At 36.0% G+C, this 25271-nt stretch overlaps 1 long non-coding RNA gene across 3 annotated transcripts in view; it reads right to left on the bottom strand.

The window, feature by feature from the left end:
• LOC150104384 (uncharacterized) overlaps positions 1–25271 on the bottom strand; it is a 756755-nt gene that overhangs the window by 455004 nt on the left and 276480 nt on the right. For 2 of the 3 annotated variants that reach the window (XR_016548696.1, XR_016548698.1), the window contains exon 1: positions 11601–11747. This is a non-coding gene — a long non-coding RNA (uncharacterized LOC150104384). Of the gene's footprint in view, positions 1–11600; positions 11748–22274; positions 22394–25271 lie in introns of those variants that run through there. The other variant, XR_016548697.1, reaches the window with a different exon arrangement.

Genomic DNA, 25271 nt, shown 5'->3' with positions numbered 1-25271 from the left:
ATTGCTTCTTCACTTAAGTGGTTCAACTAGCAGGAGCCAAAATATTGCTCATAAAGAATTCAGTTCTTTTCCCAAATTCTGCGGGAATTCATCAACGCAAAATATTTAACCAGCGCGCAAGTATAATTTTCCTTTAATTTCTGCTAATGTTGATTACTTTACATACTGAAGGTTGACTGATTTAAGGCAAAGTAGGGAAATGATTCGGTAAATTTAAGTGAAGATACAACAAAGTACCAAATTTATCATACTACTTTCGACAACGGAGCGACACCTTTATATGTTTATGCGTTGTGGAAAATATACAGTTTATACCTAATCTATGCTAGATTTAAAATTTTAAGTGACCATCCTATGGAGAACCTTTCAACATAAACAATCCAGCCATAGCGGTAATAGTTTGTAAACGAACAGCAGATAAAGAGCTCTATTTGCTCCCCACTGAGGAATTGATCAGTTAGTACAGAGAGAAGTAGTAGCAAGACCTTGTTGAAGAACGTGTTCCATGCTCTAACCTTCGATGACTACTCCTTCAGATACTTAGAAACGGCTATGTTTCTTATTTATGTTGTGGAGTAAGTCTGAGATCGAGAGAGCGTCACGCGAAAGTGATCAATCATTTTCATTCGTAATATCAATGTACGTAATATTTATCAAATCCATTTCGCATGGTTGTTGCTTTTTTTGTGGCATGGAACATTATCTAAAATGTATATAAATATATCTCTGTTAGAGTTAAATTATTTTTCGGTAAGAACTGTCTAGTCGGGAAAAAGAAGTTTAATCGATTTCTCTTCAACTGGCGGTGTATCTTCACATATGATTTAAATGTATGATAACTGTTGCCGTCATATCGGATCTCATTGCAGGCGTATTCGTGGTAGTGAAGTATGTTGTACGACTGTTATAAAGAAGCAAAAAGGAAACAGATTAATGAGAGTTACGTTTAGAGATGAGGATTAATATTCCGGCGAGAGATGAAAATCAGTAGCGCCCAAGGGCAACTTCACTTCATCATTCCCGAGCAGTGAAAAATACTCGTTGGTTTTCGTTCGGTATTTATTGCTGTCCAACTTTAACAAAAATCCAAACTGCATTTTATAATGTATAAAAGAACAAAGATGCAGTGCCTAAAAATGAAGATCGACAGTAAACTGTAATTAAAACCTTGTGAACCTACGGAGTATACGTAGGTTCACGAATCAGTGAAAATTTTCCGTATAAAGGCTAAGGACAGACGGACAACTGTGAGTCTGAAATTCTCGGAGTAATTGCTGATCAGTTCATTTTTATTTTTCAAAGAAAATAAAAATGAAGAAGCAGTTTCACTAGGTTTTAGCTCCTTGCTTATGTTACCTATGAGCTAAATACGCATGTGCAAACCCATTCCGTGCAAACCCACGGATTTTGATTAAGATCGCTGAACATTCTTAATCAAAATCCGTGGCTAGAATAAAAATTAAAAAAGGACAGAAAGTATGTGGCGCACTCAGCCTATGAAGTATTATCTTTAGAATGAGTAGCAGAACTGGTAAAATTTTCTTCCACCTCATTCCACACGCTACAATCACGGACCACGTGTTCATGATGTCTTGTAAGTCAGAGCATGTTCCGAAGACGCAGAGACGTCCGAACAAATTTCTAGCAAAAGAGAATCAGGGGAAAACCAAAATCCAATTACAAACACTTGGCTAACTAATATACGACTAGCAGTTGGTAGTTGAAGATATGGTTTTAATGTTTTGCTTAGATTAAACACAGAAAGAGTAGCTCAAAAGCACCATTGAAAATCAGCTGTAATACTCAAAGTGCATTTTAAAGTACTTGCCAAGCTCCGATAAAAACTATATTTGATAATACTATTTCTATTTTATTATTGGTTACCACAGATTAGTTCTTGTGATTTATAACGAAGTACTTAAGGATCATATGTACATTACATCGTATGATATCAAATAAAACATTATTTTTACAATAACAAAAGTATGAAGGTGTCATTTGTTTTTCTCAACAGAAAGATTCGTCGCTATGAATCGTTTCTGAAATGCGAATTATTTTTTATCTCTACACATATTTACCGCCTATAAGGGGAACAATGTGTTTTTTCTAGAGCGAATGAAACTATACTGCGGTACCACTAGTGCTTATCTACAGAATAACTACAGGCTCTTTCAATATTCTTTTAATATTCTCGGGCTCTTTTAATATTCTCGCATTTGGGTGGTGCCGTCCCTAAGATTCCCCTAAAAATATTTGATCAATACATAAAAGAGCGATTTAGTTAATGAATGATCCATGTCTTAGAGCTTACTCCACCCACTTTTACAGTCGTTTAGTTTCCTCTGCATGCACCTTCTATAAAAGCATCTTCCATTGTTATCGTACATATGAACTAATTTATAATCCCCCTACTTAAACTATTGAAGTACATGCATAGCCACCCGACACCTCTTAAATCACAGATCAAACGTTTCTTTAAATCCATTCATTCCTTCTACTGCTCTCCTTTGGAACAGTCTCCTCTCACACGCCATCATAAACTAGTTTCTCATTTCTAAGCTCTCTGACCATTCATGGTACTAACGTACTATAGGTTGACCACCTACCTCTCATGCAACAGGGACCACAATAAAAAAGACTAATATTAATAAAATGAAAAAAAAATGAGAGATTTCATTTATTATGTACAGAAATGTGAAGACAAGAGTTAGGACCTGCCTGGGAGAAACAGAAAGTTTTCAAGTGGCAGTTGGCTTGCATCAAGGGTCAGCATTAAGTCCTTTCCTGTTTAATATTGTGATGGAGGTGGTGACAGAGGAGGTGAGAGAAGACGCGCCTTGGACTATGCTGTATGCGGATAGCATCGTGCTGTGCGCAGAATCAAGAGAAGAAGTGGCAGCTAAACTGGAAAGTTGGAGTAAAGTACTGGAAGAGAGAGGTATGAGACCGAGCAGAAGTAAGACAGAGTATATGTGTTGCAAAGTGGATGGCAATCAGGAGACAGATCTGGAAAGAAAATGTCATCAAGAAGGTCAGTGACTTTAGATACTTAGGTTCAACAGTGAAAGAGAATGGAGAGGCTGAGAGGAAGTGAGATGCAGGATACAAGCAGAATGGAGGAACTTCAGAGAGATGACTGGAGTGCTATGCGATAAGAGGGTGCCGATCAACCTAAAAGGCAATATTTAGTGAGACCAGCTATGACGTATGCTATGGAAACTGTGGCCCTGAGGAAAAATAACATCAGCACGATGGAGGTAGCGGAGATGACAAGGCTTAGGTGGATGTGCGGTGTGACCAGAAAGGATCGTCTTAGAAATGACTACGTAAGGAGAACGGCGAAATTTACGAACTGTGGAGTGACGATACAGGAGACAAGGTTTGGTCATGTGATGAGGAGGGAGGACGAGTATGTGGGAAGAAAGGTCATACAGATGGATGTGCTGGGGAGGAGGAAACTCGGGCGATCAAAGAAGTGATGGAGGGAGCTGGTGGAGGAGGACTTGAGGATGAAGAACTTGGATGTGGTTACAGCTCAAAACAAGAAGATGGGGAGGAGACTCACTACAAACAGCAACCCTACTTAAATTGTTACCGTAAAACATTAAAATACTCCTCTTCGTGTTAACAAAAATATGTCATCATCATTATTATCATCATACGTATCAAGGATTTAGGCCTAGCATGGCCTGTTCCAGCCTTAGAAGTCATCGGTGATTCGTTTAAGAGGACGTCCTGGTTTTCTTTTTCCTAATGGCTTGTACTTTAAAACCACAGCAGAAATTAACAACAGCAGAAATGAAGTTTATGAGAAAAACTGCAAAGTGTACCCTATTTGATCACAAAAGAAACGAAGATATTATGAAAGAATTAAACCAAGAACAAAAAAATGTAATTGTGTTAAATATCCGAGTGATAATGATATTAATTATAATATGCACTGAATAATTTGTAACAAAAGCAGGGCATGTCATTTGCCTGCCTCTCTGACCTGGGGGGGGGGGGGGGGGGATAGCGTTTCCACTCATCAACAGGTAGTGAGTTCAAATCTCGCCATAGGCATAGATGTTTGTGATTGTTGTTTGGTGGTAGATGAATTTTATCACCCGGTGTGAGACCACTTCTCCGTTTATTGGAGGGCTGAAGTGCCCGAGAAAAGTTCCATGTTGGGTTTCAAGAACAGTGTTTCCGGATGGGAGCGAACTGGATTCCAAGTCCAAACAACTGTCCAAGACCGGTTAGCTAACATAAATGAAAATAAATAAATATATATCAGAAGTAAGTGAGCAGTGCATTGATAATGACCACTGTTGTTTGATAAAAGCGATCCAAGTAATCTCCTAGAAATCACCTAACCCCCCCCCCCTTTAGGTCCGACATATAACGATCCACATGCAACGTCTCCTCCTCTTTCTTTTTTTGCTCTTTTTTTTTTTTTTTTTTTTAATGTGGCCGTGCTTGTTCTACTGTCCGTAGCATGCGGCGCGTTGTCTCAACGAGGCCGGCTAATTAGAACTAACTGGAAAATGCCTCGAGAAATTTTCCTTTAAGGCAGAGGTGGGAATCGAACATGCGATTATCACATACCTTCGGGCACGTATGCACGCGCCGCACATTCGACCACCCGTGGCCTGCTTTAGCAGAACAGTACAAGTGCGGTATCACCTCAAGGAAACGAAAATTTCGGCCTTATAACCGGATGACGATGTACTCGAGGTCAACACAAAATATTACCTCATTTTCTCTGAATACTCAACTGAATGCTTATTTTCCTTTCAGAGATTTCACTTTGGAAATTTATCAAAATGTCTAACGCACAAATTTGAGAAGAATACAGTTCGGTAAATGTATTCTGCATTGTAGTTCATAAGACTGTGCAGTACTGAACTGAAAGAAGTTAAGTATTAAGAGTATTCAATATTCCTGATGCTGCATTAAAATATAAGATTTCCGGTTTCCGAGATCATCGATTATGGATTCGAATCCCGACAAGAGTATGCATTTCTAAACTGATACTCCAAAAACTTTGGTCGCAGTAAATAAATAAATTAATAAAATTAATAAACAGAAAAAAATAAATACTCATGAAATAAATAATAAAAATACCTAAAATAAAATAAATTTGGGTGTTAGATAAATTCTCAATCGTCTCAGTCTTTAAACAAAAATTTTCGATTACTGAAGCCCAAGGGAGAATTTAACCATGCAAACATGGCTTTATTTCGCTTAGGGAGAAGATGAAGCACAACAGGACTGTGTTATGACAAACGTTCAACGACTTTAGAAAGGAACCAAAACATGATCACAATCGGAAGGAAATTCACGAGTAATTTAACTTAGTGTCAGACGATAACTGCAAATCATGCAGCAGAGTTCCTGTTCTAAAAATATCAATAAAAGTATCTTCCATATAAACCCATGCCTCTTAGTTTTAATGAAGAGAGCTGAGTTTAATATCCAGATATACAAGCTGCACAATTCATCGGGTGTAAATGCCACTAAAGGTCATCTCGTCCAAAACTAAGTGTATGTCGCACTATATTACACTTTTAATGAGGGGTCGGAAATTGGGTTTAATATTAAAGCCCTTTCGTCGAATTCATACTGATGAAATACGAGAACTCACAAAAGCAAATCCATGTATAAATTATATCATTTAGTCCTTGTAGACGAGTGATATTTGCACAGCAGTCCCAATTAAACGTATTTTGTAGATAGACTAAACGTGTTTTCTTTGATCAGTTGCAAGTTCTCTTGATGAAATCCTGCCCACTAAGTAAGGGGTCAGCTAATTTTCCTTCCTCGGAGATGAAAAGCACTTCCTGTCGAAGGGCGACTGGATCGAACATGTCTTTCCCATCAAACGACGTCGTCGCTACTGACTGATCTTCACAAGTTTTTAATATATGAAGAAACATTTAATATCGCAGTTATTCTCCAAACACAGCATTTAAATAATTAGCGATTTCATAATCCATGAGACCGATATGTGAGAGTCGTTCATGAAAGAAGGCGTCATCAAACTGTGTAACGTAAATATCTTTAAAGTTGAAAACAGGCATCTGGACTACGTACAAGGAACTATCAGATCATCCGTGGCTTTTTCTTAATAGTATTATAAAAAAAACGTCTTCGTCATCAGCAGCATGGTCACCTTCACTGATTTTCCAAAACAGAAAATCTCAAAACAATTTTGAAGGCCATTCATTTTTTATGACCACTCGAATGGCGTCCTTTGCCCTCCCGTTGACCTCGTTCACTGATGAAAGTCGTCAATCCTTGAAGTCAGTTTCATTTCTGAGGAAAAGGGGAACTTGCCGAGGAAAAGACCTGTTAAGTACGCTGCGAGAATATTGAACATATGCAACATTGTATTTACGCAAATACAATGACAACATCCATCAATCACTGTGTGTGTGTTGGTGTTATGTTCTCTTGTGCACCAAAAGCCACATTTCTAACCATCATGATCTCGATTTCTTCCTTAGGATGTTCCTACTCAAAGTTTGCACTATCCTGGTCTTTGCGAACCCACGGGTAAAACCATTTTACTCAATGATGACTTCTAAAGGGTAAAGAATTCTTGCTCCTGTCCTGAGAAGTCAAGAAATGTAAACCAACTTCAAAATCTTTCCTGAAACTGTCTGCTCGAAATATTAGAGAGGAGCGGAGGAAACGAGTTAGTGCAACATTTACTAATAATAAAAAAAATCAAAATACGATTTCAGTTGCGAAACAGTGGGTTTACCCGTAATAAACGATGTTTCCCTGCAATAAGTCAACGAGATGCACACTAAAAATATAACTGTGCGCAATGCTGGTAAGCGGGACTCAGTTTTGAGTTACCGTAACATCCTGCGAGGTGTTATGCAGGCTTGCATAGTAATCATGAAAATCAGATGGACGTGTTTAGATACGCAAGCCAAGAAATACTATTTAACAGAGTGAATCGTCCACGCTGTTAAACACGGTGCTTCTTCTCGTCTGGGTTACACTCTCTATCCTTTTTCGCAGTACTTTGAAAAACGGTAACCGAACTTCATCCACATTCTAGACAATTCTGTATTTCCTATAGTATAGCGATTCCACATTATGCGAAGCTGCGCATCGTGATAATGCGCAGCATTGCACAGCAGGAGTCGAGATTGGTTAAAATTACAGCAGACTATTAGATCAACATGTTAAGTCAACTGTGTATGCCATCTACTAGTTGATTTCTCCTTTTTTTTATGGCAGAATCTTGGGTTTTCGAGTTCAAGCAACCTCTTGGTTTTAATCGAACTATTTGTAAGAGCACACCATAATGTCTGCAAAGCTTTTTTGCAATAATCACATATCTCTGGTTATAATGGAATTTAATACAATCCTGGATTTAGCATGGATTAAGTAGAATGTTTATCTGTTCAGTTTACTGACGGTTCTATAGGATCATTTTATTGGCAAAATGATTCGAAGTGATATTGACATTTTCTCAATGGCACGGTGGAATTTAATGAAATTTGGTTTTTACCATCTGTCTATTAATTCGTTTTGGACAATTTCCATCAGACCATTTTAATTGCAACACAATACTACACGTGCTTTGGCCAAAAACAGTTATGTGAACAGTTGTGATAATGAATAATGCCACAAGAATACTATTAATAAAATGGTCAATCTGTGATTGTCTGCATTCTCTCACAGGTTGAATAGCTTGGGGAATTTCAGTTTACTTCTAGCATGAAAAATAGTGCAATGCAAATGATAAAAATACTGCTCTGGGAAAATTAAAAATGATGAGTAAACCGACAAGACTGCTTTGTATTTAATTCACTTATTTCCGCCCAAGTTATAAACGCATTATACAATTTCAAAATGTTGTTATATTAATGTTATTGATACACACACAATATCGATCCCACCCACACGAAAGGTTGAAAAATCTGCTATTGCACATCGGTGCCGTGCATATACTCCTTGAACAGAGAAAAGCTTTGGAGAAACAGTACGAGAATGACCACTCCAAAGAAGGAAGATTGTATGAAAGAAACATAAGATGGAAGTTTATTGATTTTCAAGTTGGACTATGCAGGAATGTTGATCAGTAATTCGATAATTTCAATATAACAAATCTGTCAAATGAAAAAAAAAATGCTGAATGGAGTGTGCTGTCATCAGCACATTCCACTCTTAGTGCACTACCAGAAAGGAAACTGATAACCCCGTTGTGTTGCATAGGGAGTAAACATAGTATCTGTTCTTGTCTTGCACTTCTTCTTTGAGTGCCATCTCCTATCGGAGGTCAGCGACCACCTTGGCAAATGTTGAGAGGTCCTCAGCCACTCTGAACAGTCCCTCAGAGTTGATGCCAGTCCACTGTTTGATGTCCGCCAGCCAAGATTTTCTTCGTCTTCTTGTCCTCTTCTTCCATTTAACTTCCCTTTTATAATTAATTGAAGTATATTTTTCATCACGAAGTAGGTGACCAAGCCATGCAGATTTTTTCCTTTTTATGGTATCTAAAAGTTCATTTCCCCATTTGTTCCAGTACTTCTTGATTGGACTATAATAAATTTAGTTTAATCCTTTATCCAAGTGCAAGCAAAAAAAGCGGAATGGAGTGTGCTGTCATCAGCACATTCCAATCTTAGTGCACGACCAGAAAGGAAACTGATGTTTGCGCCCGAAGTATCTTCAGGACTGAAGCAACTCGTGATAAAGGTGGACCAAGCTCTCATCACTCTTTGTCTCAGTATCTCCCATAATGCAAAGCACATCTCCTTGCGGGCATGTATAATGCTATGTATTAAGGGAAGAGCCAACATCTTTTTCTAAATCCAGAGTAATTTAATAATAAGGTGAGACACCTTTTGGCAACTTACAGGTAAATATGACTTCTCCATTGCTTCCATCTTGGTATCACCACCTCTGGGTCTGGCTCCCACTGAAGAGACCTCAATAAAGGTCGAAAACCGGACTGGGTAGTGGCCCTTCCCTTAATGTATAGCATTATACATGTCCACAAGGAGATGTGCCTTGCATTATGGGAGATACTGAGACAAGGAGTGATGAGAGCTTGGCCCGCCTTTATCACGAGTTGCCTCAGTCCTGAAGATACTTCAGGCGCAAACTTTGTTTGCTTACACTAAAGGATTAAACTAAATTTATTATAGTCCAATCAAGAAGTACTGGAACAAATGGGGAAATGAAAATGAACTTTTAGATACCATAAAAAGAAGAAAATCTGCATATCTTGGTCGCCTACTTCGTGATGAAAAATATAAGATACTTCAATTAATTATAAAAGGGAAGTTAAATGGAAGAAGAGGACAAGGAAGACGAAGAAAATCTTGGCTGGCGGATATCAAACAGTGGACTGGCATCAACTCTGAGGGACTGTTCAGAGTGGCTGAGGACCTCTCAAAATTTGCCAAGGTGGTCGCTGACCTCCGATAGGAGATGGCACTCAAAAAAGGCGCATCTCACTATGACGTGCGCGGAAGCACGTACTACGTGCTTTCGCACGTAGCTATATGACACTGTGGTGAATAAGTGCTGGTAGTCCTTCGCCTTCCTAAGTGCTACAAAATGGATTTTTATTCTTTTTTATACAAAATAAGAGAATTGTAGAAGATTGTTGATAAAATTAAATATTACAAGCAAATATAAATAAATTAATAAATATATTTATATATCGATAAAAATTGGTGGTGCAGTTCCGTAGTGCCTATGCATGAGCAGCCCCTGGTCGTGATGAAGGATAAAATTCCAATAAGCTAACACAGAAATGAATAAAAAAATTCCAAATGATCTAGAATAACAAAAAAAAAAAAAATGGACGATTCATGTTAAACATTTTATTACATTGATTTGCAAACATTAATGCGATGCTTTTTTTTTCCTAGTCTAAGAACGATTCAAAATATTTTCAGCATTTGAGATATGTACTTTATACAGCGATGTTTTTCTTTCGTAACTTTTTTTTTCACTCACCGAGATATGCAATTGATTCCCGGATAGACGAAGGCATTTTTTTATTTCTCAAATAGAGTCGGCATGTTTGAATCTGGTGCAATCTAATTAAATTTCTCAAGTTCCGCTCTGCTACCCCGTGACTTACATCGAAAAAACCATTGCTGTTTTATCGTGAAATATCGCTCTTTACAGTTTTTTTTTTTTTTGAAAGATAAAGAGGACGAGAAAATGAGAGAAATGTTTGCAATCGAAGTCGCTCTGAAATCACTAGTGACATAGATGGTGGCCATTTTATGCTTACTGCATAATCCAAATAAAATAAAATAGGAAAAAAAACGAATACTATTCTTTACAAGGTACAAGATTCGACATACTGAAATAATTTAAAGAATTTTATATGCACTCGGATCAAACAAATGACTTGAATCGTTAGATGGAATTCGATAGTGCGCATACCATAAAAATCATAAAACCCATCATTATGCTTTATGCAGGTCATCAGCTTGTTTTCATCTTGGAGAATTCTGTTCCTGTTTTTAGTAGAGCTAGGCCAATTTAGACGTTATGCTTCTGGAGATACATATCCATGATGACATAAAGAAATGCCTCCTCCTCTCAAATGATTGGGACAAAACCTTGAGTGACGTGTCCGTGTTATGTCTATGGACCAGCTTGGGACTTCTCAAATTAATACCTTCAAAATTAAGTCATGTTTATTAATTTCTTAAAATTAATGTAGATATAAAGAAAATTTTAAAATGATATAAATCTTATGTTTAAAGTAAAATAGTTTTTGTTTTGCTTCCGACAAAATTAATAGGCTGTGATTCTAGTAATTTACGTTGTACCTGTTAACATTTTCTATATTTAAATCGGATCCAAGAAATCTTGCCTTAAGTGCTGCCTAATGCAATGGATGACGAATGCGCATTACGAGCAGCCACCTCCTCTGAAGTTCGAGGTAATTTTCTTTATTTTCTTTATTTTTTTTTTTTAAAGGCTCAAACGTCGAACTGCTCGTTTAGCCTCGGAATCTTGATAGGAATGGTTTCTCGATTGTATGATCAGTATTCACTAAAAATATTTTTTCTGCTTAAATTTGAGGTTACAACTACCAATGTGGACACAAATTAACTCAGAAATTATGTTTTTTTTTTCACTTTTCTTATTTATTATCTTTCAACTTCGTAATATATATGTTTACAATTATATAATTCCCAAATACTGTAAAATTATAACAGTGATGTGTTGAGATCTTAAATATATTATTAAATTTATTTCGAAGCATCTATTTATATGCAGACGCGAAAAGACAAAGGTCGATTGTCAAAAGTTCTGAAAGGAATTAGCAGTCATCGACTAAGAGCGGAGACCAGCCGTCCACCTACTTCCAAAAGTTAGTGAGCACTAAAAGAGTTTTACCAATTTCTTTGGGAATGAATGGCGTTAGCGGAGTTTTTTTTTTTTTTCCTAATGATTTCGGATGCATGTTAATCTTTCGTTTAAGCAATGTAGGAGCTTTACTATAAGAGTTAAATTTGTAGGTTAAGATCGGGACAAATATCATATTTTAAAGATGCATCACGCTAAGTATGATCTTACATAACATGATATTAATAAAGCATACAAGTTATGGAATTCTTTACCTTTCCTCAGACATAGCAATAACTGTCAACATCCCATGAGTGGTTCCTAACAGTTTTGACAAAGCAGCAACATGAAAACAGAACCCGCATGTTTATAAACTTAAGTCAGAATCGTGTACTACCGTTTTGCTGTATTTGAAGAGCACTTCATATAATGGGATGAAAAAAATACCTTCATGCAATGGAGGGGGGGGGGGAGCCTCTTTCCAAGATCCAAATTTAAAGAAGGTACTTTTCCTGGAGGTCATCCAAGTGCTACAAAAACCACTTCAGCTGTAATAGAGAGGATGGCTTAATTTTGAACAAGATTTGGCATACATCCTGTTCAATGACAAGCTTGCTCAAGAACAACGCCCACAAGAGGTCGCCAGTGGAAGGAAGGAACTACGTACCAGGCTGAAACTCTAACAGCAACTACGTTTCGATTTTTTTTCCTTATCGAATTTATAGTATACAAGTTCGCAATTGTTTAAATAATTCTTCAATACCACCAAATGAAAGGGAACGAAACGTTGGGTCTTTTAACAATAAATATATTATTGTTAAGCGGATATAAAACGTTTCCTAAATACCGGTAAGTGATTTTTTTTATTACATAAAGGCTTTGATGCCGACATACAGCAGAAGAAATCTTTAGGGAAAAACAAATGATACATTGTCTACTGCACAAAACACAAGAAAGAGGGATGTTTGAAGGCGGGACAGAAATTTTAATGGAAATAAAATAATGTATTAGCATGGTTGAAGTTCTGGCCGAAACAACTATGAGGTCACTGAAAGATGCCTGTTAATCGCATTTGTTCTGCAGATGTTTGGAGGATGAAACGCACGCTAAACCTTATGTCAAGTTTCCAAGAGGAAAATTCTATTGTTCCCTTATGAAACCAGCTAACTCGCCATGAACTGAAAAGGTTCAAAAATGTAACACTTCCGATAGCACTTTTAGTGCACTAGACCTGTGGATGGAGATCAGCGAGAGAGAAAGGACCTTAGTAAACTAAGAATTAAAGCAAAAACTCCAAAATGTTTCATTTGAAGCTTAGACTTATAGAAAAAAAATTATATGACTGCATATCCTAGAAATAAGTTCTATGACATCTGTAGATGGATTTTCAGTTTAGTCAGACTGAAACCTGCAATTCTTTCTGAAGACGTTACAGAACTTAGTTTTGCAGAGTATACTGTATACTATTAGTCAAATTTTAGCGAAGGTAATTAGAATTCGTTTTCTACTTTACCCATTCCAGGAAGGGTAAAGTAGAAGAAACTACTTTACTAGTAGAAGAAACTCTTCTACTTTACCTTCTTTCTTTACCCATTTCCAGGAAGCTAGACTACAATACCGTCAAATCCTTTTAAGAGTGAAAACGTGTTGCAGTTTCGCCTTTGTGGATAAATTCATCTACAAAATAGAAGCAAATACTGTAATGAGGTTGCACGATATAATTTGTTATGTGCTATAAAACAACACTTTCTCATGAGTGAGGTTCTGTTAAGCTGCCGTGTATGCAGTCCTGGATGAGAGCGAAACTTATTCTCTCTGCCTCACAGGAAAGAAAGAGAGAAAGAAGACAAAACATGCGATGTCAAAGGTCACTGCCCTATTCTTTCGTCTCGGTAATCTAATACTGTGGTGTAATAAATCCTCCAATCTCTATTATTTTCACAGATTGGTAAAGATTTTCTGTTGAGTAGAAAGTTACTTTAGAATGTCACTTTGGTGATGCTTTCTTAACTCGGATGCTGGTGTCTGCTAAACACGATTATTACTTAAATAAATGTCCATACTTGCTTGAATGCCTTCTCATTTCTTTGGTATGGTTAGACTTAAATGCTTCATTTCACTTTTGAAGTATTCGACGGCCGTATGAAAATCATCATTGTGAAATGGAGCTACCGCACGAAATTTTGCTGAGTAGATTAACAGATGGCAATTATTATTATTATTATTATTATTATTATTATTATTATTATAAGGAAACAATTAGAAGGAAACAACTTTTGAACTTTCCAAATATACTTGATGGAGTTGCTTGTGAATGGAAAAGAAGGAAAGTTCTACTTCCTTACATTAATACCACTGGATGGAAAAGCGCCTTGGTGATGAATTAACCAGTGACATTGTAAAGTATACTTTCTACTCAACTCCAAAGTTGTTGAGATTTATACTTTAATTTCTATTCAGTCGTCGATATAATTTGAGAAAAAAACTAAAATCTAATACAAGAAAGAAAATATCAAATATGCTGTTAGAAACTGTAACGTAGATTGTCCATATATCTAACGGAATTCAAGATAATCATCTGCAATATACTGTAGATATAATAAAACATCTCCCAACATCGACTTCTAGTCTCCGTTCCTTGGCACTACACTGGTGCCAAATGGGATGACCTTCGTGATTTCCTCTTTTCCTATTGCCTCTCCATTCTTCTGATCGAAGCACTTCAACTGATCTAATAATGAAATTAATTCTGATTGGAAAATAGTCCTTCCTTCATTTCTTATTCCTCCCCACCACCAAATCCCTATCCAAAACTTGATGCTCCATTAAGTGCGCTATGGAACCTGGTAAATAACGAAAAATTAACCTCAGCATATCATAATTGGCTTGAGGAAGATGAAGCTTCATACATATCCAGCCCTACATCTTGCAACAGGTTCGAAGAGCCGTCAACAAATCCAAATTCGACTTTGAAAAGGCTAGGGATGTAGACAATATCTTCCCCTGATCAAATGGGAAGTGAGTTTTCTTGTCCTTTGCCTATATTTCTGGAGTCAGCTTCTTCCCGTCCATGATTCTATCCACACACTCATCATTCTCTCTCTCTCTCTATTTGAGTACTACAGTGAACCCACTCACACGTACAATTGCATTTTAGTTTCACTCTTTTCCTTCAACTCATGCATATATGATGAAGGCAGATCACCTCTGACTGTATCAAGTGCTTCGTATCATCTGGGTTTTCGCCAGAAATACATTCAGAGAATCGTGAGTATCTTAGATAAGTATTCGGGTGGGAGTGGTAACGCCTTCAATTGTGCTCAGAACTTATGCTATAGAAGAAACGCCCATAGCTTATCTTTAGAAATTATCACAACTCATCCTCTTTTCTATCCTTGAACAGTTACAGAAGTTACACTTACTTCGTGGCTAAGGAAGAGCTAAATCCTTAATGAATCTTTGGGGGGATAAGAAAGAAGAACGAGTTGTAGAATTCATTTTTTTTTTCAAGCTAAAGTCGAAACGATTTTGAAGGAACTGTGATCATTCTAAAATTGACTTGATATACAGTATTACACTTCTCTTTTCAGTCGTCTTCGACACTGATTTTTTGCACGCGTACTGCTTCGCACGTTCTGTTCCGTGATAAGTTAGTGACCATTAAGTTAAAATATTTCTGCCGGAGAATGAGAAACCTTAGAGTCGCTGTGAAATACCACGAACACACTACAGATGATATTCTAACATAGAACCAAATAGTTATTGAAATTAAGTCTGCATTTTATGGTAATGCTAGATAATGTTAACGAAAATATGACAATATTCTCTAGAAAATAAGTGTTTTTGTGAATTATGAGAAGAAATTCAGTGTTTAAAACAATCGCTGTTTATTTTGATTTGTTTTATCATCCAAAAATAGGTAAATTTTAGAACCGCAGGTTAAAAAATTCGATACACAGTCCAACACTAACTGCCAACAGAATAGTAGAAGTATATGGTTATATTTTAACGTCTTTTATTGATGCTTTCTTATTCGATAGACAAATATGTTTTGCACGCTAAAGGATACCGCACTTTGCACTTGTAGAATGACATTCTGTTCGAAAAGACAGAATACTTTTCCACGAATGCACGGTGAGTTGATGGATTACTTGGATGTGAATTCGATTACACACGCGCGAGAGAAGAAATGTTTCTATTTTTTTATTTTTTTTTTAAAGTAACTCCCATCCACGATAGGTTAAGGATCTATAGTACATTACTACCGTGGATAGGTTAATTTTTTTTCCTATTTCTTTCATTCATTTTTATATTTTTTATTAATTTTTATATAGTCTGGCAACCCTGCTCTGGAGAACAATATGCACATTTTTCAAGATTTCAATAAGCGGGGATAACGTCTCACACTAGGCGAACCAAATTCATCTCCAACCGAAAGGCAATCACAAACACCCACAGTGGATTCGATCTCGCAAACTGTCGATTGCATAGCAATCGACAGTTTGCGAGATGGCTCAACCAATCCAACCGAGCTGGCTCAACTTTTCCTCTAAAACTATTTCATGAATATGTCGTGGCCTGGTCGGATTGATTTTGAACTGAACGAAGATATTCACATTAGGATCTAAATAAAATAAAATAAAAAAAACATCTATAATATTTTATGAAAAGTTAGCGGTTATCTATGATTGCCCTGATTAAGTGTGGTTTAACAAAGACTTGCTACCTTTGCTTTGATGAGAGGTCACTACAGAAAAGACCGAACTAGATGATATAACTGTCTTAACGCATCTAATTTAGCTGGTACACCCGTATCATTATTTAATTCAGGAAGCAGATGCTGGTTCAAACAAATAGAACACAAATAGCAGAATGTTGTCCATTTCATTTGAAACAACTTACGAATAAAAATATTATAAGCTTTTATCAAGTCTCATTCTGTTCTTGAGATGGACACTACATTCTTAATTTACAATCCTCAACTCTGCTAAAGTTATGGAAGATGGTTCACTTTGTTTTAGATCTACCTTGTTAGAAAGGATGTGGCAAAAAGTAAAAGAAGGGAAAATAAATTATCCTATTTTACACTGTTTAATTGAAAAGAATATAAATGCACGTATTACTTTGTAACGTACAATTAACGATTTTGTTCTGATTATTTCTTACACAAAAAAATAAAATTGCAGTTTTGATCATGAAATTATTTTATGCAGTGAAATCAGTGTACGCGGTACACAATACGTACATATTTCCCCGTGTCGATATACGTATCGACACTGGGAAATAAATTTATATCTTTCTTAATGATTTTGAAAACTGAATCTGAGAGTCATTTTCGTTGTATAATCATAAAATATGAATTGAATTTTTGAGTTTAATGCAAAACTACTTTAAAATTTTAGCCCCAATTTCGTTCACCCTTGTCTCTATCGAACATTTTTTGGTAATCTACTGGCTTATTCCGGTGTATTTGCCATGCAGATTTACTGGCAGCAATGGCCGCAACAACTGCAGGGGAATTGGCATACTAAACGCTAGTTGCAGGATATATTGAGGGATTTTAAACGAGAAAGAAACCAAACAAAACTATGATGGACGGGCGAATAGAAGAACAAACCGATTTCGCAAAGGCCAGTCTTGAATGACTATTGAAAGGATAAGAGAATATCATAAAGGAAACGTTGGCGACCTTCACTGAATACTAAAAGAGCGTGTAATTAACATTTCTAAAAAGTCTGGCAAATTGCAATTCACCACAACACACAACAGCAGGATTACACGTCTCAATCGATTCACGATATTTGTCTCCTGGCCTCAGCTTTAACATCTAAATGCCGCGATCATTTCTATAATCCCTTCATCCGTTTAATATTTGTAGGCGTTCTGATCCCCAATTACTCAGTCTTCTAAGTACAAAATTACAATACACTTGTCCAATTGCTGTCCATACCTCGTTGCTCTGACGTTAGGCGTCTGCACACTAGTATGTATAACAGTGTAATACTGCTTGAATTATTTATTTTTTCGCATTAACAAATAGAAAAGCAATGTATTTAATTCATTCATATATGCAATGAAAACGAGATTGGTTGGAATACATTCAAAGCAACCAAGGTTGCCGGGTGGTGACTGTTTCCCGGTTGGTTTTTTCTTCTTTTTTGGGGAGTAAAAACCCGAGTTTTCAGAAAGAAACTACTGCTCATCACTATGTCGATCAGATAATCAACTTTCAGTTGCAGTAAATGACTTATAAATATTCCACGCACTACACAGGAGATACAAATACTTCCTTTAATCAAATAGCATGGCCCATGCTTCCGACTGGACAACAGAGGCACTGTAACTTGCCTTACACTGAGCATGCGCTGGTATCTGATGATGATAGCCAAGTGGCATATTTAATTATCTCCTTATCGTAGAAAAAAAGGCCTCTCCAAAAACCCTTCCTACATTTCTCTGAAAAATATGAGGGAGTTAAGGTTCCGCTTGAATAAAGATTAGGGTGAAATCCCATCTGTGAAAAGAGGAAATGTTCTTGGCCTATTTCGTGAAAGGCAACCTTCTTTTCCTTTCTTGAAGCAATTCGGATTATTCTTCAGCAAAAACAGAAAAACCCTGATATCACACAGTTGGCAAAACCAATATATTGATACTTGTGGTCCTTCGATTGCATGTGATTGGGGGGGGGGGAATAATATGCGAGACCATCAAACTCGTTTCCATGGATTCTTTTTTTTTATTTATTCTATTTATTTATATATTTTTTACAGATTTATGAAATCAAGCACTAACTAGTTTTCTGAGTTTTTAAACCATTTCGCCACCGTTTCAAATATATGTTTTTGTGGAAGATATCCAGCTGATTCGATTATATTTTGATCACCAGTTTCACTTATTTTTTCAATTTCTCCAATTGGAACGCTACTTCAAGAAAAAGCTGCACTGTTCCGTGATAACTCCAAATGATAATCCTGAAGTTGATGTCGTGTAAATAAGTAGAATACGAGGTCGACATATTTCCCAATGCCAAGGCGAACGAGGTCAGAATACATGTAGTTGTTATTCAATTACAAGCTCAGTCACCAACGCGCACAAACAACGCACGGAAAAAAGAACTTTCAGTCGTATCTTCAACGAAAGAAAAATGAAGGGATGAAGTATAGCGTTAAAACTGACCAATCGAATGCACACCAATTATTAAGAGTAGAGTTTTAAGCAAAATTAATGTCTGGTATTTCTTTAACAGCAAGACTTGTGTACGGAGAAATTTTTTTTAAAAATTATCAAGATGGTTTATGACCATATGAAACACCAACGTTCTGTGAGATCAACGTTCCATTGTATTGATGGAAGAAATAAACCATTTAGGATTGGTTAAAATTTCACTAGGCAACTAATCTTCTTCCATCATCTATGTGGATGATGATGAGGCCGAATGAACTCTGTCTGTCCCTGAAGAGTCCGAACAATTCTGCCCAGTTTGGTGTCACTTGTGATTTGGTTTTCAGGTCCTATTTTATTTTGTCTATCCCTAATTCTGGGCCGCCCTTTGGATCTTTTAACTTCCATCGTTGTATTCAGGGCTTTAGATGGTCAAAGATTACCATCTAAAGATTACCTCTGGATGATTTCTCTGTTTTATGGAACACAAAATTCGAACCAGTGTGTTTCCCAGAAATTTACAACTTGTCGAAACATCAGCGAAGTCTCCCAGGTAAAATGGAATTATTTATAAAGTATTGTAGCCACTTGCTAGGGGAAAAAGGCTAAACATGAAAATTAAAACCTGCCAAAACAAAAACCCTGACAACACATTAGATGTACATGTGTCGAGTATACACACACACAAAGCAGTATATACGGTGAGACTCAATTCACTGTACGAAAGTAGTCGAAATTTGAGATAACATTCACATAACACTGGGTACGTAAAAGTGATTGAAATCATCCTAAAACATCTGAATGAAGAAAAACAAAATACGATCGGAATTGCATATATTATTAATTTATATTTTTGTCGGTATTTTAAAATAAAAACAAGAATGAAAAATTGGAAGAAATTTCTCCACATAAGCAAATATAATGGGAGAAGATGACCAGAATCTTATTCCAGGAGCCCCCCCCCCCCCCACTGCACTTGAATATATGAACACAGTTCAATGTATAAACACTTATTTCTGCAGACAAAACTTTAAAGAAAACTGAAAATGTAATTGAAAAATGAAACACTTTCAAATGAAAATTACAACTGAATGAAATTAAGTTTTACTTCCACTAAAATAGAAAATGTACTTCAAATGCATTTTGACAAAGAACACTAAACAATTAAAGAAAAAATTACATCTGATTGTTACCTTCGCAACGAAGGTAACAATCAGGTGTGAATTCAAATATTCAAACCACGTGATTGGATGATGGGGGGAAAATATGAACAATGGAAAATCATGTGAAATGTTTTTGAATGTTTAAATAAAGGCATTGAAGTGAGCATGGATATTAGTCGTTAGTTGAAATTATACAAAAAGCAACATTTAAGAAAGTTTTAAATATATTCAGTGATTGAAATAATTTGGGATGAATTCACATCATTATTCTACTTGGGAATCAAAATACTTTCAAGTACGAAAGTGAGTTTTTTTCTTCGCTTGTAAACTGGAACAAAGTTTTTTTTTTTTTTCCATGGCAACACATCGACTGTCTTCATTTACTTCTCAAATCAATTTAATGATCACCGCAGTAGAATAAATGACTGAAAGAGGCGACTGTCTTAGAAAAAAAGTTCTGTATGATGAATAAAGCGAACTTTTGAGATGAAAATAAGAGATTAATTATTATTTTCATCCTTCATCTTTTCTGTGCTTACTAGCACAAAAGTTACTAAAATCGATTCAAAATTGCAATTATGAAGTTAGGGGTTGGTTTAATATCGATTCTTTGTCTTCAAATTTTACGATAGCACATTAATTAACATTCTTATAGCATTGCTTTTTTATCTTAAAATTATACTTTTATCTTCACATTCATAGCGATGTGTTTTTCTGAATGCAATCAAAGTATGTCCCAAAACCTGAACATTTTAACTGTGATTATTTATTTGGTTCAGCTTTATTTTTGACGAACTTACTCCTAGTTAAGTTAGCGTGAGTAATGATTGAGAAGTCCGCCAAGAAGGGAAAATATGATAAAAGTTTCAACAACTTCGGATTTACGTATACTGCTCTAAAGAATACATACCAAGGAGACTGTTTTTTTTTTTTTTTTGACTATATTGAAGTGTTGAGCAACAGTAATCTGAATCCTACAAAGTCGCGAACGTGACAAACTAAAGATAAAAACTTTAACAGAAAATGTGGAGACCATTAAATAAAAAATGCATTTCCTAAATTGTTGGATAATCTCAATAGAAACGAATTTATAGTTTCATATTCACTAAGTTATGATTAACAAAAGCAGACATAAAACCAGCTCAATTTGCTCAGAAATGCGAGCGAAAGAAAAGACACAATAAAAAAATGTACTTTTTTGTTTCAAAAAATAATCTGAAAGATAAACTTTTTTTTTAATGGTAGTGGGATTTGATAATAAAAATAATTCATTGAGTCATGGGTTAGCAATCATATTTGTCGTTATGTGCTGTGCACACGCGAGTCTTTTATGAATAAAATTACTTATTTGCTAACCTATTCAGACCAAAATCACAGGAAAATAAATCATATGATTTCCGCGATTTCAGTGTTCGGGAGAACACAGATGCTTTTGCTATCTAGCACACTGATAGAGATGCAGCTAGGGGTTGATAGAAATGCACGCATCAAAATATCGCTTCACACATTTCCGCAACTGTCTTCAATCATCAATATACTTGAGTGAAACGAGTGCAAAACAAGAACCAAATTATGCGCTCAATGAAGTAACTGGAATTGAGAATTTTGTGTTTACTGTGATAATCTGAAAGATATGAAAGGTGTGAAGATATAAACGGTCTCCTTAAAACACGGTTCCATGGTTATCCCCAGGAAAAGAGTTGTGGAATTCTGCGAATTAAAAAAGAAAAGTCTTTTTTAGGAATTTTTTCCAAAATGCATAAACACAATTTTTTTGTTTGTTTGTTTGTTCCTAAGTGCAGAGATAAATATCACGCTCTAGCTAGACAGCTTTCATTCGGATTTGGTATTGTGGATCGTTAATAAATTTTCTTTAGACATGTCCATTTAAGTTTTAAATTGGCCAGTTTTCAAGTGGCAAAATTCAGATAAGCGAATGCGATTAACAAAAAGCTCTCTCATTCGCTACACGGAATTTAGTGACATTGGTAATAAATACTAGGAAAGAATTAAAAACTACATGTCCACAACGCATCCCTCAAAACGCCCATCCTCCCTCAGAAAAAAAGAAAACAGCTCTTGATTCAACTGGCTGATAAATGTGCAAGACTGCTATTCAGAAACTACTTCGGAAGAGTACTGGCTCCCCCCCCCCCCACTGGAAACACCAGGGTTCGAATCCTATCAGCAAGCGAAGAACCTTTAAACGAGGACTTTTCAAATGAAGATGAGCAAGTAGTCTTATATAGAATACTGAACGATTTTTTTTTTTTTTTCATTTTGCAAACCATCCATAAACATGCGCACTTAACAGATGTAATACAGCGGCCTTTCTGGCTCGAAATTGCGCTGCTTCGAACGCAATTCCTACCAATAGAAATGTTCCTTTTTTTGTGTTTCTCTGCAATCATTTTCATACTCATCTGAAGTTCGTTCCAATTTGCAAACAACTCAATATTATTCGAGTGCATTTCGACGAATACGCGCGCCCGTGTATGTGCATTCCAATTGCACTAATGGTTTAAAATGATTATGAATGAACAGAATCTCAAAATTTTGGAAAGAATTGATGAAAGTTTGACATTCATCGCGAAATTCAATATTTTATTATCAAATAAAGTTTACCTTAACGAAAGCGTGAAAACCTGATAGACAACACTCGTTAGACTTGCAGACCCCACTCAAGGAGTATTTTCCTTCTCATACAGGAAAATTATATTAGATTCAAAATGTGCTTGGTATTCCTGAAAGGATTTGAATAATCATTAAAAGAAAAATAATGACTTGAGGATGTTGAGTTAATTCAATGTTAAGAACATGAAATCCTTAATTTAGCTTTTGATAGCATATCAAGAAATGTTCAATTTAAAAATAAATAAATAAATAAATAAATAAATATATATATATATATTTATTTATTTATTTATCTATGGCTTAGATAATGTGATCTAAGCCATAGATAACAGATAATTATAAATGACGAACTTGGAGAGCTATATAAATATAAACATATCCAAGTTATTGAAAAAAGTCTCATTGATTTATTTTAGAAAATATCTCCGTATATTATGCATACTATTATAAAATAAAATCTTTTAACATGAATGTTCCATGATCTAAAAAAAAATCAGTGATATTTGTCATCCAGCAGGTAGACTGAGTAGCGGCACTCGTGTTTCTTGTGATCTTTATTAGAGTGTGTGATAAAAAAAAAATAACAACATAAGCCGAATATTAAATAAGAGAGAAAAAAAGAAACGTCTAAATATTAATATTTAATAATAAGTAATTCCATTTCTTCAAAGCGAAACCTTTTGAACGGGATTTGCATTTAAATCATTTCCTGCGCCAGAGTCTGTTACTCTGATTTCGAAAATGGCGTGTTTTTAAATCAGACATTTTACACAAACTGGAGAGATACACACGCAATGTTGAAACAAAAGAAAAAAAAATTAGATTATTGTAGATCGTCCAAGGATGATTACTGACCGCCATATTCATTTGAAATGGCATGCAATACAGATTTTTAAAAAATTCTAAAGTGCTAATCAGTGTTCATGCAATGAAGTTAGTGCAGTCAGTCAGAGAAGCGACATATTTCTCCATTCTCCAGAGAATTGAGAAGTATGCCGCTATATTTTTAATAATCCAGCACATAGTGCACTCCACAGAAAAGGACAATACATGTTGTGGCAAGACAATGTCTCGCTTTCAAGTGGCACAGTTTTATTATGGCTTGGGCTTGGGGATAATAATGCTGAAAGTGCAGTAACCAGCTCCTATTGCAGATCAAAACCCAACTAAAGATACTCGTAGGATAAAGCAGAATAATGTGAATCATCCATGAAGTCCGTGAATAATTTTCAAAGTGTATAAATGGAGGTTAAATTTGCCAGGGACATGTTAGTAGACGAAATGGTGCGATACATGCAGTTCTAGTTCATCCCTTATGAAAAAGATGCAGTGTTTTGTTCTTTTTCTGCTTTTCTCGAATATTTTGATGCTTTATTTGGCAGTGCATGTCCCTGTCAAAATGCTATAATGTTTGCATCATTTCTCCCTATATAAGACGAGTCTGTAGATTCACACAAGTTCTTCATAACATACTGCGTAACTGAAATGTAAACGCGTCCCCTCACCGCCTGAAAACGACACTCTCCCCCAAAAAATCAATAAACTACCTCACCTATTTAGTTATAGTTGAGCCCATAATGTTCTCTCGCGAACATACCGGCTGTTATTTTAAGGATTTTATTCTACTCTAAAAATACAACGGAGCACGGTATGATCATATGCGATATTTTATGAAGAATTTGTACAAGATCGGAAAGAGCGGTTTCATTCCGAGCAGTTTTGAATTTCTGCACGACAGCTAATCTTTTCCGATTCTCATTAAATAACTCTGTGAGTTAAAAGTTTCCAAGTGGGCGTGAATGAAGACGCACTGCGGAAGCAGCGTCTTAGTCGATGGATTAGAATTTTCGTATCTTTGTGAGGTGAGGATGTTGCTAAATGGGAATGGACCAGTGACCTCCTTTTGACCTGCTAAGGTATTTATGAGAGTTTTAGATACTCTTAACCAGTGGCGTACCGTACATAAGTACAGTGACACTGCAGCGCCCCCATTTTTTTCTTGGGGTGCTGCAGTGTCGCCAAACTTAAATTTTGTTTGTGTTTATAAATAATAACAATGCTTCCAACATTATATAAGCGTAATACAACATGTTAAAGGTTACAGCTTATGTTTCGACAGTGATTGATAACAATTGGAATTGTTCGATTAACGCTTTACGAAACGCTTAACGATTACGAAACAAATGCACTGCGATCTAACGCAGTGTCCGAATTATCACGTTAGGCCAATTGCAGCTAGACTCGCCGATATTCGTTTGCGCTTGTGATTGCACGTTACAAGTGATTCCGACACTGCTCGTTTGGGCAGTGTATCGTGTGCTTGCGCGCGTTGTTTCTGTGAGATACTAAACTTTTATTATTGGTGCGTGTTCGTGGTGAGGATGAACTATCTTTTGCAAATCTTATTTTATTCTGTTAAAATAACATATAATTATTTATTTATTATAGATACAAGGCTGGATTATGACGAGTGTCACTGTTGAAAATACGAAAAGAATTATATTGTTTGGTGTTTGTTATTATTGGTGTTGGTTCGTGGTGAGGATGAAATATTTTTAATAAAGCAATTTTTTAATATGGAAATTTATTTATTAATAAATTGGTTACTAATTAAGAAAATAATATATTTTTTTATTTTATATATGCAGCACCCCCACATAAATTTTCACCGGCCGCCACTCCTCTTAACAAATTTCTTTTACTGGATACAATTCTGAAATGATGCTATTCGTAGTGGAAAACGGCAGAGAAGGGAGATTGTTGATTTCTTTGTTGAGAAGGCGTATAGTAACGAGTTCGCCTGGTAAGATGATTCCGAGTCCGCCCACAAAGCAAAAAGTCTAACGAGCAATAGGAAATCACTCAAACGAGGTCAGTTACGCAATCGCGCACAGCGACATCACTTTCGCAACAGCTGGAACAGCTCTTGGCGACATGTACCGTGGACATGATTTTGTTTTTCTGATTTTAGTGTGTCGCATTTCACGA

The sequence above is a fragment of the Typopeltis vanoorti genome, chromosome 8 (assembly GCF_054136105.1).
Source record: "Typopeltis vanoorti isolate ZY-2024b chromosome 8, IOZ_Tvanoo_1.0, whole genome shotgun sequence".
Lineage (NCBI taxonomy): Eukaryota > Metazoa > Arthropoda > Arachnida > Uropygi > Thelyphonidae > Typopeltis > Typopeltis vanoorti.
This window is presented reverse-complemented; position numbering and strand designations above follow the sequence as displayed.